At 46.1% G+C, this 13,429-nt stretch overlaps 1 long non-coding RNA gene across 2 annotated transcripts in view; it reads left to right on the forward strand.

The window, feature by feature from the left end:
* Positions 1-10,241, forward strand: part of LOC308627764 — a 48,840-nt gene extending 38,599 nt beyond the window's left edge. Inside the window, exon 3 of one of the 2 annotated variants that reach the window (XR_014017431.1) lies at positions 10,141-10,241. This is a non-coding gene — a long non-coding RNA (uncharacterized lncRNA). Of the gene's footprint in view, positions 1-9,260; positions 9,461-10,140 lie in introns of those variants that run through there. The other variant, XR_014017432.1, reaches the window with a different exon arrangement.
* Positions 10,242-13,429: the final 3,188 nt, after the last annotated feature.

The raw sequence follows: 13,429 nt of genomic DNA on the forward strand, positions 1-13,429 counted from the left end.
TTTACATTGTCCCTGCCCACACGGCAAGTCTGCACATGGGCTGAGAAGCAGGATTCTTGGCAATGGGACCTACCACTCACTGCCCAATCATTTTGGGGGCCATTTAAAACACAAAAGTTTGCACTCTTCCAATTAAGCAGTATTGGAGGAAACACAGAGTTCCTGAGTCCATGCCATGTGATATGCTAGGCGGTTCCTTGTGCATTTTCTCTTGTTTGCTTCTGGCTTGAACTAAGTGGAATAAACAAAACAAAGAACCCATTAGAGAGCACTCGTGAGATTGGGTTGGAGAAGTTTGGTTTTATAGGGGAAGAAGTAAAGGGAAGTATTTGCCACCAGGGCAGGGATTTATTTATTCTGCTGGTGGTTCTCAGATTACACCTAAGGGCTCCAATGCCTTTGGAGAGCACTGAAGGATCCTGTGTACATGGGTACACTGGCACTTTGAACAGAGCCAGAGGGATGATTTCTGAAAATGTTCAGGACACCCTCATTTGCCAAAGGACAAACAGCATGAGAAGGCATGATCTTTGTTTTCAAGGAGCTCATAAGCTGGCTGGGAAGAAAAGGCATGATATGTACAAAGTCATTAAAGATATTAACAGCATGTAGTCATGCATGACACAAACCTTCAGGGCCCAGGAGAATGAGTGATTCGGACAACCCAGGGGTCTAGGCAGCCACCTGGGACTAGGCTGATCTGGGCCATGTTTGATGGGATGCTTCATGTCCTCTCCTTTTCCATGTCTCATGTGCAGTCTTTGTCTCCACAGTATTTTCTGCTCCTGTCCTTACACAGAGAGGAGATCTACCCGTGTTACTTCAAGTAATGGGCGGTGGGCATAGGGGTTAGAGTGAGGGTTTCTTATAAGGAATTGAGGGGCCAAGAGGCAATGGGAGCTTATAGCATTTAACTGTTCTGTGACTCAATTTCTTCTAATGGGACTAATAATAGTGACCACTCATTGGGTTTTTGTAAAAAAATAAATTAGATAATCCATGTATTGCTTAGCTCAGTGGGTGGCACTTCGTAGATCTTCAATATATGTAATTTTTATGAGCACTAATAATTTCTGGCTTCTCAGAACTTTTACTTGCTGTGGGCTCCCATGCTCCAATTCTATATTGCCTTCAATCACTCTGTCTTGATTTCAGGACTTTCAAACTCCTTTCAATTTTGCCTCTTATTGGCCTTGCTGGATTTTCTTGTTTCCAACAATGTTCTTAACAGAAACTCTTGACTGTCTTAGCTCCTGCTTTTGATTGGGCCGTGTCATGTGTGCCTGGCCATTTTATTAGCAGGCTTCCATTAAGTCTGTGACCTCTTCTGGTCCAATCATCAGGGAGTATTGGCAGGAAGAAAACATACTTAGAAGGGAGTATGGACATGGCATGTTGGGTGGGTGGGTCTTGGCGTTGTGCTGTTTACCCTGCAGAGCCTAACTCTGTACAGATATCTGTCCCGTTCTGATCTATACACAATCTCATATGCCCAGTGCTGAGAGCACACACAGATGAGGAATATATAGTCCTTGTGAGATCTCTCCACTGGGATGTGGTTTGGGGTGAAGAAAACTAAAGTGCCCAGAAGACTGTAATGTATGTCAGCTTCTGAGAGCAGAGTGAGGGGACAGGCTGTAGAGGTCAGTGGTGAGAAAAGTGATCCTGGGTGAGGACTTCGGGAGTCGTGCAGGCAAATGGTAGCAAATAGGCCAGGTCTGGTGCTAAATGCTTTAGTTAGTCTTTACGGTGTTCCTACAAGTACCATCACTATTTAAATTACACATATTAAGAACAGATGTGCAGACAGTTTAAGTAATCTGCTGTAGGTCACACAGTGCTCGTAAAAGCATTGGAAAAGGAGTGATTCAGACCCAGGCGTGGAGTTCCCACAACAAGAACAAGGGCACAAGGGGAAGAAATACTTTAAGCTCATTCTGTCAGGAAAGGCCCTTCAGTCTGTTTGGCTGGAGTTCAGCGTGCCTGCTGGGGAGTGTTGGGGAAAGACTGGAAAGGTGTGTTGGGAAAAGACTGTGGCGGGCCCTGAAGACTGAGTAGATGGGGGTCGGGACCAGAGTCTCAGTTGCAGCCGTTGGCCTGGGGCTTGCATGTTGTGGAAGTTCAGCAGATGTTCTTTGAAGTGGAAAGGGACTTAACTGCCAGCCAGAATGGTTATTGGGACATTTTCTTGTCTTTCGTCTTGGATACCCAAGCCTTGTTCCTCGGTCCTGCTTTCCTTTTCTCTTTAGTTCCTGCTTCACATGGACAGCAGAGTGATCTTCCTAAAATCTAGGCCTCTTCATGTCACTTGTTTGCTCTACAGCCTCCAGTGGCTCCATGGAGCTCTCAGAACAAAGTTCAACTCCTTAGTCCACCATTCAATAAACTCCCAGTCTGGACTCATCCCACATCCTTGTCCTCTTCTTGATGTTCCTGAAGCTGCTACAGTGAACTGCTCACCCTTCTCTAAACAGCCCATCTGTTTTGAAGACTCCATGTGATTGACAGGCCCTCACCCCTGTTCTGCCTGGAATGCCATCTCTTACTAGCTAGCATTGTCTGCTAAGCTCCTTAACAGGAGCTCATTTGTTAGCCTCCACGACAACCCTGTCAAGTAGACTCTTAATTCCATTCTATAGATGAGTAAACTGAGATTCAGAGAGGTTAAAATGCTTGTCCAGGGTCATAGAACTAGTAGGATCAGAAGCAGGATTTCAATCTGGCAGCTTGTACTCTTCCCACCATCTTATATGGTCTCCCTCCTCTATTTTTTCACTGGGTGTATTATTTCTTATTCTACCTGGATCAGATCAGATGCCTCTTCTATGGCATTTTCCTTTACTGCTCCCTCACCCCAAACCCCCTCTGTCAGATGAGTCGCTCCACAGTTCTATAACAGCATTTATCACCTCTTATTAGAGTTATTTTTTAGCGCCCTGTGATGGACTGAATGTTTGTGTCCCTCCCAAAATTCATACGTTGAAGCCCCAACCCTCAAGGTGACTGTATTTGGAGCTAGGGCCTTTATGGAGGTAATTAAGCTTAAATGAGATCATAAGGGTGGGGCCCTGATCCAATAGGATTAGTGTCCTTATAAGGAGAGACACCAGAGAGCTCACTCTCTTTCTCTCTGCCATGTGAGGATACAATGAGAAGGCAGCCATCTGCAAGCCAGGATGAGAATTGTTATGACTTTGTTAAATTAACTTTTGTTAAGTGGAGCACAGAGTCCTGGATGGTGAGCCACAGTTCAACAGTCATCCAAAAGGGAGAGTGAAATGGAGAAATTTATTCCTTATTGATCCTGGAGGAATTACCCAGCACACCTCAAGTGGCCATATGGGGAGGTGAAGCAGACTGCAGACAGAGGGCAGGGGTAGGGCCACCTTGGGCACATGCCTTTATTAGGGACTGTGGGGTACAGGGCTTTGGGATTCCCAAGCTAGGGCTGGATTGACTGATTCAAATGGAAAGAGCAAGGTTTGGGTGAGCCCCACTGGGGTGCAATAAGGCAAACAGGCACTGGGAGGCAGGGGGACTGTAGATCGCAAGGGTTGCTGGGGAAGTCCTACTGGGAACTTAAATTTGCTTGTGACTCTGGGCTGCTATCTAGGGCGTGTGCTTGCATGAGAGGGCTAGTGTCAGTTTAAGGTCCCCGAGGTCTGCTTGGCCAAGCAAAACGGATGCCGAGGCAGCAATTCCATGGAGTAGCTTAGCTCAGTTCTCCACAAGAGCCCTTATAAGAAAGTGCCCCTGTGGGATCTTGATCTAAGCCTTCCAGCCTCCAGAACTGTGGGGAAATTCATTTCTGTTGTTTAAGCCTCCAGTGTATGGTAGGTATTTTGTTATGGTACCTTGAGCAAACTAATAGAAGCTTTCTTCCCTGATTGGGTCTCCCTTCTGGAAAGCAAGCTACTAATTGGCAGGGGTCCTCTCTGTCAGTGTCCCTGTATTCCCAGCATCCGGTCTGGTGCTTATTGAGGGAAAGCGCGGCCCGCTGGAGGCTCTGGGAAGTTGGTGGAATCCTGCTTCACTGCACCTCGTTACCCTGGTCCTCAGGATCCCACAGCTACAAGCGACTCCGAGCCCTCCCTCCTCTCCCGCCCGGTTCACCTGTGCTCCCTGAGGCTCTGGGGGCGGGGCAGTCCCTTGTGGGCGGAGCCTCCCCTGGCTGCTGATTTACTAGCTTCTTGCAGAGGGCTTGGCGGCCTGCTGTCTCCTCTGGCCCTCGTAAAGCAGCCCCCTCGCCTTCGCCCCGTGCCAGCGGCCGCCCTGCCGACGGCCTGGGCAGAATTTATGACGCGTATTCATCAGATTAGGAGGGACGGGGGACACGGGGACTTCTCCCACTGCGTGCAGAATGCGGTTGGACGGCATTGCAGGCCCCTCTGCCTGCCGAGCAAACCCACGCGGTAATGCTTGGCATTTTCTGACCTGAGGAGTCATTTGGAAACGTTTTGATTGGACAAGAAATAACTTTAAAAATGTTCTGGAGCTGAAGAGAAATTTAACTGTTTGGGGCGCCGCTGGTGCAACCTCCTGCCAGGCTCTGGGACCTCCCAGGGGTCCGCTCACCATGGTTTGCTCTTTACCAGGACTCCACTTTCTCTTCCAAGAATGGAACCTTCTCCCCAAGTCCCGAAAGCCGCTCATCTGCCCTCTTGCTGATAGAGCATCTGTGAGGCAGGGGGCCCCACGGCTGCCTCCTGTCACCCCATCATAGTTTGACCACTTTGCTTCATAGAAAGATCTTCAGAACGTAAAAATCGTTTCACCTAACCTCTTATTTTTTGCATCCATTGATCTTCTGCCATTTGGGGCAACAGCTGAATTAGTAAAAAGATCTGCTTCGTCTTTTAGACAGCAGTTTTTCACCAAATAATGCTACATCTGTAGATAGCAATGGGTCTCATTCACCAAACATTTATCAAGAGGCTGCTCTTCTGGGCACCGTAGGGGAGAGATGAGCACAGGGCTTCCACGTGCGATCGTGCAGCGGTGACCCGTGCAGCTCCAGGGAGCTCCATGCACGCAGTCCACCATCACCTGCAAGGTCATAGGGGGCTGTCCTGCATGGACACTGCATGCTTCTTGCCCTTGAGACCTCACAGGGATCTGCCAAGTCCTCTTTGCCCAGATGACCCTCCTTGGCTTTCTTTCAATGATTCCCTCTTAATCATGACTTGGAGTTTATCTGTCACCTTGTTCTTCGTCTCCTGAATACGTTCTCATCTGTCAGGGTCCTTCTGCTAGTGCGGGGCCTCCAAGTACAGCCTGATGGTATCAGAGTGATTTAGGACTATCACCTGCAGTTTGGACTTTGACCTCAGGAAGAGCTATCTGTTTAAGGTTTTGCTTTAGTGAGTGATTTCTAGAGGTCAATAAGACTTGGAGATCATTTGACATGGATTAAAGAAAGAGATATCTATTTTTCCACCACATCTAGCATTAACACGTGCCATTTAGGATTTTAATTATCTATTCATATATTTGTCTCCCTTATTCGTTTCTTTATAGGAGGGGCTAAATTTTATTTTTCTGCATCTTTAGAGACAGCAGAGTGCTGGGCCCAGGCAGCTGCTTGGTAGAGTGGAACAGATGACAGCTGCTGTGCAGGCCTCATGCTAGGTGTCCTGACAGAGAAAGCATGGCTTCTGGTCTCACAGAGGCTTGACATAATCAGTGGCTGACTAAGTGGTGCCTTTTGAGGAGCTGCCTTTGCGGGAGACCGTGCTCTGAGTAGGCTCACCATCTCATGGGATTTGCTGTGCCCCAGTGGAAGGCTTTGGCTTCTCAGCAGCATGAGTGCCCTTTTTGATCTCAACAATGACACTCAAGCAGGGGAGGCAAACTTGTAGCTGCTTCCGGAAAGTCTGGATTTTTAGGGATCATTCGAGGCTGTAAGAGGAAAAGGCTTTGCAGGACTCAGCTTTTGATTGAGCCCCAGTATTCCTAGAGACACCATTATCAGTTTTTTGAGGTTGTAAAGGTCTGTGGGGGGCAAGATGAAAGTGTGATTGGTCTTTCCTTGGAGGCCGCAAAGCCTGGTCCAGGTCACCTGCTCAAAGATATTTGTGTGGGCGCCTACGTGAAAAAATTAAAAACACGTGAAAAACTAAAACACGTCAAAAAGATCAGAATTAGGGCTTCCCTGGTGGCGCAGTGGTTGAGAGTCCGCCTGCCGATGCAGGGGACACGGGTTTGTGCCCCGGTCCGGAAAGATCCTGCATGCCACAGAGCGGCTAGGCCCGTGGGCCATGGCCACTGAGCCTGTGCGTCCGGAGCCCGTGCTCTGCAACGGGAGAGGCCACAACAGTGAGAGGCCCGCGTACTGCAAAAAAACAAACAAACAAACAAACAGAATTAAATAATGAGACAGGAAAGGCATTGAGGGTGAGACTTTGCAGAGAGGGGAGGAAGGAGGGAGGGAGGATCAGCCCTTGAGTGAAGGAGGTGTCAGTGCTGCCTGTCGGCCCTCCTTGGGGAAGGCTGGCCAGGTCACTGGATCCTGCAAGTGCTCTCATGATTTCTCAGTGTCAGCTACAAGCCGTAATAGCTGTCCCTCCTCCATTCCAGCTGATTCCTCCCTGGTGCTCCAGAGACCAGCAGAGCCAGGCCTTGACTTCAGCTCTCCTGACCCTCAGTCCTGTAGTTTCCCACAGCAACACATGTGGCTGCAGTTTTCACTCATTCACTGGTGTCTATGCCATGATTTTATACAGCTCTAATCAGGTCTTCCCAATCCTTGGGCCAAAGAAAGGCCACTAGACTCAACTTTAGTTTAAGACAACAAACTAAAGCAACCTCAGTTTTTGGTCGACCTCCACACCTCCCATCTCTCTGTTTTGTTCCAGAATGCCTGTAACTCATGGCTGTGACATTTTATAAATTTAGCTTGTGAGGTTGAATTCATAACAATATTTGGAAACGACCTTAATTTTATAATTAAAGATTAAGTGGCTCATTCAGCCTTCTCTTTCTCTCCCCACAACTAGTCTAGCTGTAAAACAAATCTCTTCTGTTAAGTGGTATTTATTTAATTGCGATTTGCTGTAGAGCCGTTTAAGAGTGGGTCATTAGGTTAAAATCATTGTGCTTGTCCTCTGAGCAGAGGGTGTCCTGCACTGACTTACGTTTGGGTGTGCTTTCCCTGAAGCTGAGCTAACACAGCCGTGTTTACATTACACACATTCTCTAGTTGCTGACATTTTTTGTTCCTCCAGAAGGAAAAAGATGCAACATAAACAAATGACCTTATTTGATATAATGTGTTGGGTCAAGCTGGACCAATGGTTGATACTTTCCACTTGCATTTCACTACATTTTCTTCCCATCCTTTCTAATCTTCCTCATCCCCAAATCAATATTGAAGAAGAAACCAGTAATTTCGTATGGTCTGAATCCTTCATGGCTTGTACCGAGAGTCCCTGAAGCTGCACAGAGTCTCGGGGGCTAATGAACCAGTGGGCTTCTTATGCCCAGACATAAGAAAAGCACTTGAGCCCCTGGTTTTCTCCAAATGAATAGGAGTTTGGAAACCCACAGAGAACCTTTTCTTCTTCTTCTTTTTTTTTTTTAAATGTGGAAATAAGGCAGAATTTACATACAATGAAAAAGGAGGTACAGGGAGGGCAAAGCTCCCCACAACCACCCCTGTCCCCCACCCTGTCCCCCGGGAGCCTTTCCTCTAATAGTTTTTCCAAAGTCCCTCATCTTCTTCCCATTCAGAGCCCTCTTGGCTTTGCATTTTCTAGGCAGATGTGAGAAATGTCACCACATTTCCTAAGAGGAATGGAACAAGATAGATGGACTCTACCCCAGCAGGACACCTGGATGGCAGCCTTATCTAGAGCCAAAATGGGACTGCATGTGCCTGCTGTTTATTTATCCTCCTCCTGTTTGGAGACTTTCCCTGATTAATTACTTTCTAGTAATCGAGGCTGCTAACTAATGTCTCATCTGATTAACCTGTAGTTTGGCCCGGGGTCCCAGCGGGTGGGCTGGTCATCCCGCCTGGGGAATGAAGGAGGTCATTGGCCAGGGGCCCCTGGGATGCCAGTTTGGGGCTCGTTTATTTGCTCTAAGTCTTGTTTGCTATTCCTGCTGCAGTGACTGGCGACAGCTCCCCCCCAAGTCCCATCCAATCTAATTGGCCTGCTGAAACAGCAGTGAACACAAGATTTAAGAAATGTTTTCTTTGAAAACTTCTGGTCGGACAGACACTTTGAGATCATATTTCACCCTGTTTCAATTGCACACCATTCCCTGGGACTTTCAGGAGAAATATTGTAAGTGAGTCTTACAGGAGAACTGCTGCTTTGTGGTCTGGGGGGGGCGGGCTGATGAGCTGGAGGCTGGAGCGGAGGCTGTGCCGAGGCAGCCCGGCATCTTCAGAATCTAGAGACCCTGCCAACGTTAACACATCCGAGGAGGTATTCAGTATCAAAGTCTCTAATATTTGGCTCCATAAACACGATACCGGTTGCAAAAACAAAGCTAAGGAGCTCATGCTGATTACTTCAATAAAAGCTGTTTAATTATGAACGTTTGGGAAATGAAGTTACCAACAGGACCAGGAGAGCTTTGGTGTCCGGTGTCCCTGCTCCCAGCATCCCACTGTTACACCAGATTGTCCACTCAGCTGAAAAGCCTGACGTTGAGCAGGGCACACCCTCCGCCCTGTGGGATGCTACTCACTTGCCAGTAACACTCCGTCTTTCTGCAGTGGCAAATTTAGGGGATTGATGAGTGAAAGAATGATCAGATGTTATCAGTACCGTTTGTAGGCCATCCGAGGGTTACTTGGGGTGGTAGTCAAAGCTCCCAGAAGACCTGCATTTGTCTCTAGGTAGCAGGGTTCCAGCACTAGGCAAAGTAGAAGAGAATTCTGAGCAGGGAGCCAGTGGGTCATTGTGACAATACATTCTGGAGTCCTTAAATTCGTTTTCTTAATAACGGTGTAGGAAACATGATCGTCTTAATGCTTCTGGATAATTCTTCTCTCTCTTTATGGGGTTATACCAGTTATTTTATGTCAAGTGGAATAGGTAAAAGTATCCATGTAAAAGATTAGTGAACAAAATGAGAGTTGAATCTGTGTATGGAAGGAAAGAAATATGGGGAGATACACATTGTCAAGGAGTGAACTCTTCCTCAAAAGTGACTTGTCCCATATATTGTTGATTATTTCTCAAAAAAACTTTTTATATTTTAAACATTTTTGGTAGAAATCTTTAAAACTTGTTCTTATTCATCTGCAGATATTGAATACAAATTGACTACGCCTGATCAGTCCTGATGATTCCATGCTGTAATATACCGAAACATGCAGAAATTACTGAAAGACTCCTGGCTCTTGTGCCCCTGCACTGAAACATAATGACAATCGCTTCATTTCTTAAACGCAAAGCTGGGGCAGTTATAACTGCTTCGTGGTGTCATGATGGTTAACAGACACGATACATGTGAAAATAAATGAAAGAATATAATATGCAACACTAGCTATATATATTTTTTCTGTCCTGTGTATTTTATTTGCTTCTATGCAGATGCTTTGGCTGCTGCCCGTAGCTGCTTGCTTATTTTATGCTACACAATTTAGGGGAAGACTTGAGGACTCCAATCAGAGTGATTTATACAGAGTTTAGACCGCTACCTATCACTGGAGACATTGCATGAAACAGAGAAAAGAGCATGGAATTTTTATTCAGAGAATCCTGAGTTCAAATCCTAGGTCCATCTTTTATAAGTTATGTGTCCCCTGGCAGTACTACTTAACATTCCTGAGCTTATATTTCTATTCTGTAAAGTAGGAATAACAATGTGTATAATGAAAGTTCTGTGAGGTCTATATTTTGCGGGTTAGGCACCCAGAAAAATGCCTGGTGCAACTGGGTGTTTGATATTTTAAGTCCTTTTTCAGGAGAATTTTCCTCTGTTAGATTACTAGCTGTGCCCTGGATGGTTTGGGATTCCTGACCTTCTGAATAACTATCCAGTAATTCATGTTTATGGCCGCTTGTGTGTGTGTGTGTGTTGGGTCTTTGTATCATAAGGATGTTCTGTGCTCTTGTAATGACTGAATATGTTCTTGATGTTTATTTCTCCTTAAATAATATAGTAATAATTCTCTTCTTTCAGTGAACGAGACAAAGACCGTAAGTCAGGAGAGATTCTGAGTGTCGGGGCCAAGTTCTTGCTTTAAATGCAGAGTGCCTGAAGAAAGTCTGGAACCTCACAGGTGGCTGGTGAGATACAGTGAAGGGGAGGGGACTTTGTGGGAGAGGGTGGGGGAGTAGGGAACTGGTTACCCTGGTGTTTTGTTGGCTGTCCTGGAGTTAAACTTCAGGCCCTGGGGCATTCACCTGGAGAACACGTGCCAAAACTTTTCTTTTTCCCAACTTATATTCAAAAATTCAAGTGAAAGGGTAACTTTTTATGCATGGTATACAAAGTTAAAATAACACCTTAAATTCCTCTGTGTATGGGTTTGTTTTCTCTCCAAATGGTCAGAGTTACTGAAAGGAACTTAGAAAGAAGGTTACTTAAGGTTCACAAGACCCTCTGGGAAGAACCCACTTAATCAGACCAGCCTTGGGGACTTTGAGAAAGACCAGTATAATGTTGTTACCTGCCATTAGTGAGAAAGGACCCTCACTAGTTCCCAGGAGCTGCCCGTGTTGTTATGAACTGCAAACACCAGAGTTTGTAGGGCAAAGAAAGGAGACCAGACTGGGGATCAGGACACCTAGCTCCTGGTCCTGCTATTTGTGTGACTTGGGATAATTCTCTCAGTCTGGTTCCTCCTTTGTTTTGTAAGGCTAATAATACCAATTCCTTAGAATCAAAGGTGAAGAAGATATAAACCATCTAGGTAATGAATTGTACAAGAATTTTGCAAAGATTACAATATGCTGTACAAATTCAAGGGCTAATTCATTCTGTATAATTTAGCCACATTTAAATCCTTCCAGACTCCATATGGGGTATAATGTGTTAGAGCAATGATGGTCTTAGAGGTCATCTCCTCGAGTGCTCTGATTTTACGTATAGGAAACTGAAGGAGAGAGGCAGAGACAAAGGGACTTGCCCCCAACATAATATGGTGTGTTAGGGCCAGGGCTGACGCTGGAACTAGGAGATCTGTTTCCCTTTAGATGCTTCTTTAAAAACAGCGTCTCTTCTAGAGAAGACGCATAATCAATAATGGTTAAGTTCAAATGAAACAACTTCGGGTGTTATGAAGCAATGAAATTCAAGGAGAATCAGGTGGGGTGTCAAGAGAAGCAATGCTGAGGCCATCCTGCCTTTCATGGCTTTGTCTCCAGATCATTATAAGCTCTGTCCCCTTAGGGAATAACACTCTTCACGTTTCCTTTTTCCATCTTCTAAACTCACACGTGACTGTAAGGTTTGGGGACTCTCAGCACACAGCTGGTCACCTGGTCACTTGTAGACAGATCCATGTCTTACCTCTTTGGGAGAAGGGAGCATGACTAAGATCAGGTCAGCACATGAGGAAGGACCGGCTTTCTAGGTGAGGGTCCTAGCCCAGGAGGGCTAGTGTACATATTATGTCTTTTTCCACAATAGCAAGGCCTCTGAAGAGCAAAGGTGGGACAATTTTCTGTTGATTGCCCTTCCTTTCACCCCAGATTTTGTTCTTCATAATGGATTGTGGGGTAGGCCAGCCCCAGCCAAGAGTCCCAGATTCAGACATCCCATGAAATGTAATCAACGGTTACCGGGCAGTCAAGCTTTTACGGGGTAGCCATTAGATATTTTGAATTTTTGATGCTTTAAATTTCACTTTACACTGAAGCTTCTCCCCTTCCTCAACTCACTAATACCTCAGGCAGGGAAGCCTTCTATCGGAGGGGGGAAACGTCTCTTCCTCCCCTAATACCTGTCCCTAGTCAGCTCTGGGCCTTTAGGGCTGCAGAGGGTTTGTGGGAGAGAGTTAGGGAGCAAGGAAGGTGCGGCTTGATGGGGCCTATCATGATCAGTTATTGTTGCCCTGGGGGTTTGGTGGTAGCTCAACGCTCATACTGGGGATCAACTGCTGTTCCTTTAACACAGTCAGTGCCCCTTCAGGCTGGCCACTTCCGACTCTAGATATCAATATCTAGCCTTGCTTGGGGTTATCTAGCTGCCCAGTTCCCAGGAGGATTCCTGGGCAGAATTTTTCATAGCATGATATATTCTGGTATCTTTATACAGGATCCTTACGGAACCCAAGGGAAACTCCAAACCCAGGCTGTTTCCAATGCCACCTGTCTCCTCCCTCTGCTTTTAGGGTGGCCCATCACTGCCCCATCTTGTGGCTTTCTCCAAGCTTGGAGCCAGCACTAGTCTCTGTGCCTTTAGACGCCAGGTCGAGCTCTCCAAGCTGTAATCCTGAAGCCTCCCACAGGTAAAAGGGATGCTTTCCCTTTCTTTTCCTTGTGGAATGTGTGTAGGGGTGGTGTAATTCTTAGCATTCTTGCCAAAGAAATCCTTTCTTCTTGGTCTCTTCAACCTCAAAGTTTTTCAGAGTGGATTTTGGACTAAGGATTGCAAATGTGATTTCTGACACAGTTCCTTTGCAAGTCCTGCATTGGTGGGTTAGCATCTCATTTTATTGTTTTTTGTTTGTTTGTTTGTTTGTTTTATGCGGTACACGGGCCTCTCACTGTTGTGGCCTCTCCCGTTGCGGAGCACAGGCTCTGGACGCGCAGGCTCAGTGGCCATGGCTCATGGGCCCAGCCTCTCCGTGGCATGTGGGATCTTCCCGGACCGGGGCACGACCCCACGTCCCCTGCATCGGCAGGCGGACTCTCAACCACTGTGCCACCAGGGAAGCCCACATCTCATTTTATAATGTGTTATTAGGAAGAATCTCATTTTAACTCCTGTTACCCTTCCACTTGAGGTGCAGGCAAATCACATTGGAGCCTGCCTTGTCTGCCTTGAGGGCAGGTTTGAGGGATTTCAAAAGTGGTCATGGAAAGAAAGAAACTTTGCAAACTCTAATATCCTGCAGAAATGTTGAGCATTACTCTTAACATTATCCTTTCTAATGTAAATCAGAAAATCCAAATGAGTAGATAAATCATGTTTCTATCCTTTAGAATAAAGTTGCTGAATCTTTAGTAATATTGACTGGCATTTTTGGTCATTGAGGTGATTCATTAGCAAACAGTTGCTATCCAAGATCAGCCAGGTTCAAACCATGTCTCTCTCTTTAAAGGAGAAACTATTTTTATTAATGCCTGATTGTCCTCATGTCAGTGGAGTGGTGGCCTTTGGCTACTCAGAGGCACAGACCAAGAATATGTCACTGTAGCCTTTGGTATGAACTCTTGGTACCCCACAAAGAGGAAATATGTTTTTGCTGTTTGCAGAGGAATTCAAGACCTTTATGGTTACCAAGAACTCATAAAACCAATGA

The sequence above is a fragment of the Mesoplodon bidens genome (genome assembly GCF_964165515.1).
Source record: "Mesoplodon bidens genome assembly, chromosome: 14".
In the NCBI taxonomy this organism is placed as follows: domain Eukaryota; kingdom Metazoa; phylum Chordata; class Mammalia; order Artiodactyla; family Ziphiidae; genus Mesoplodon; species Mesoplodon bidens.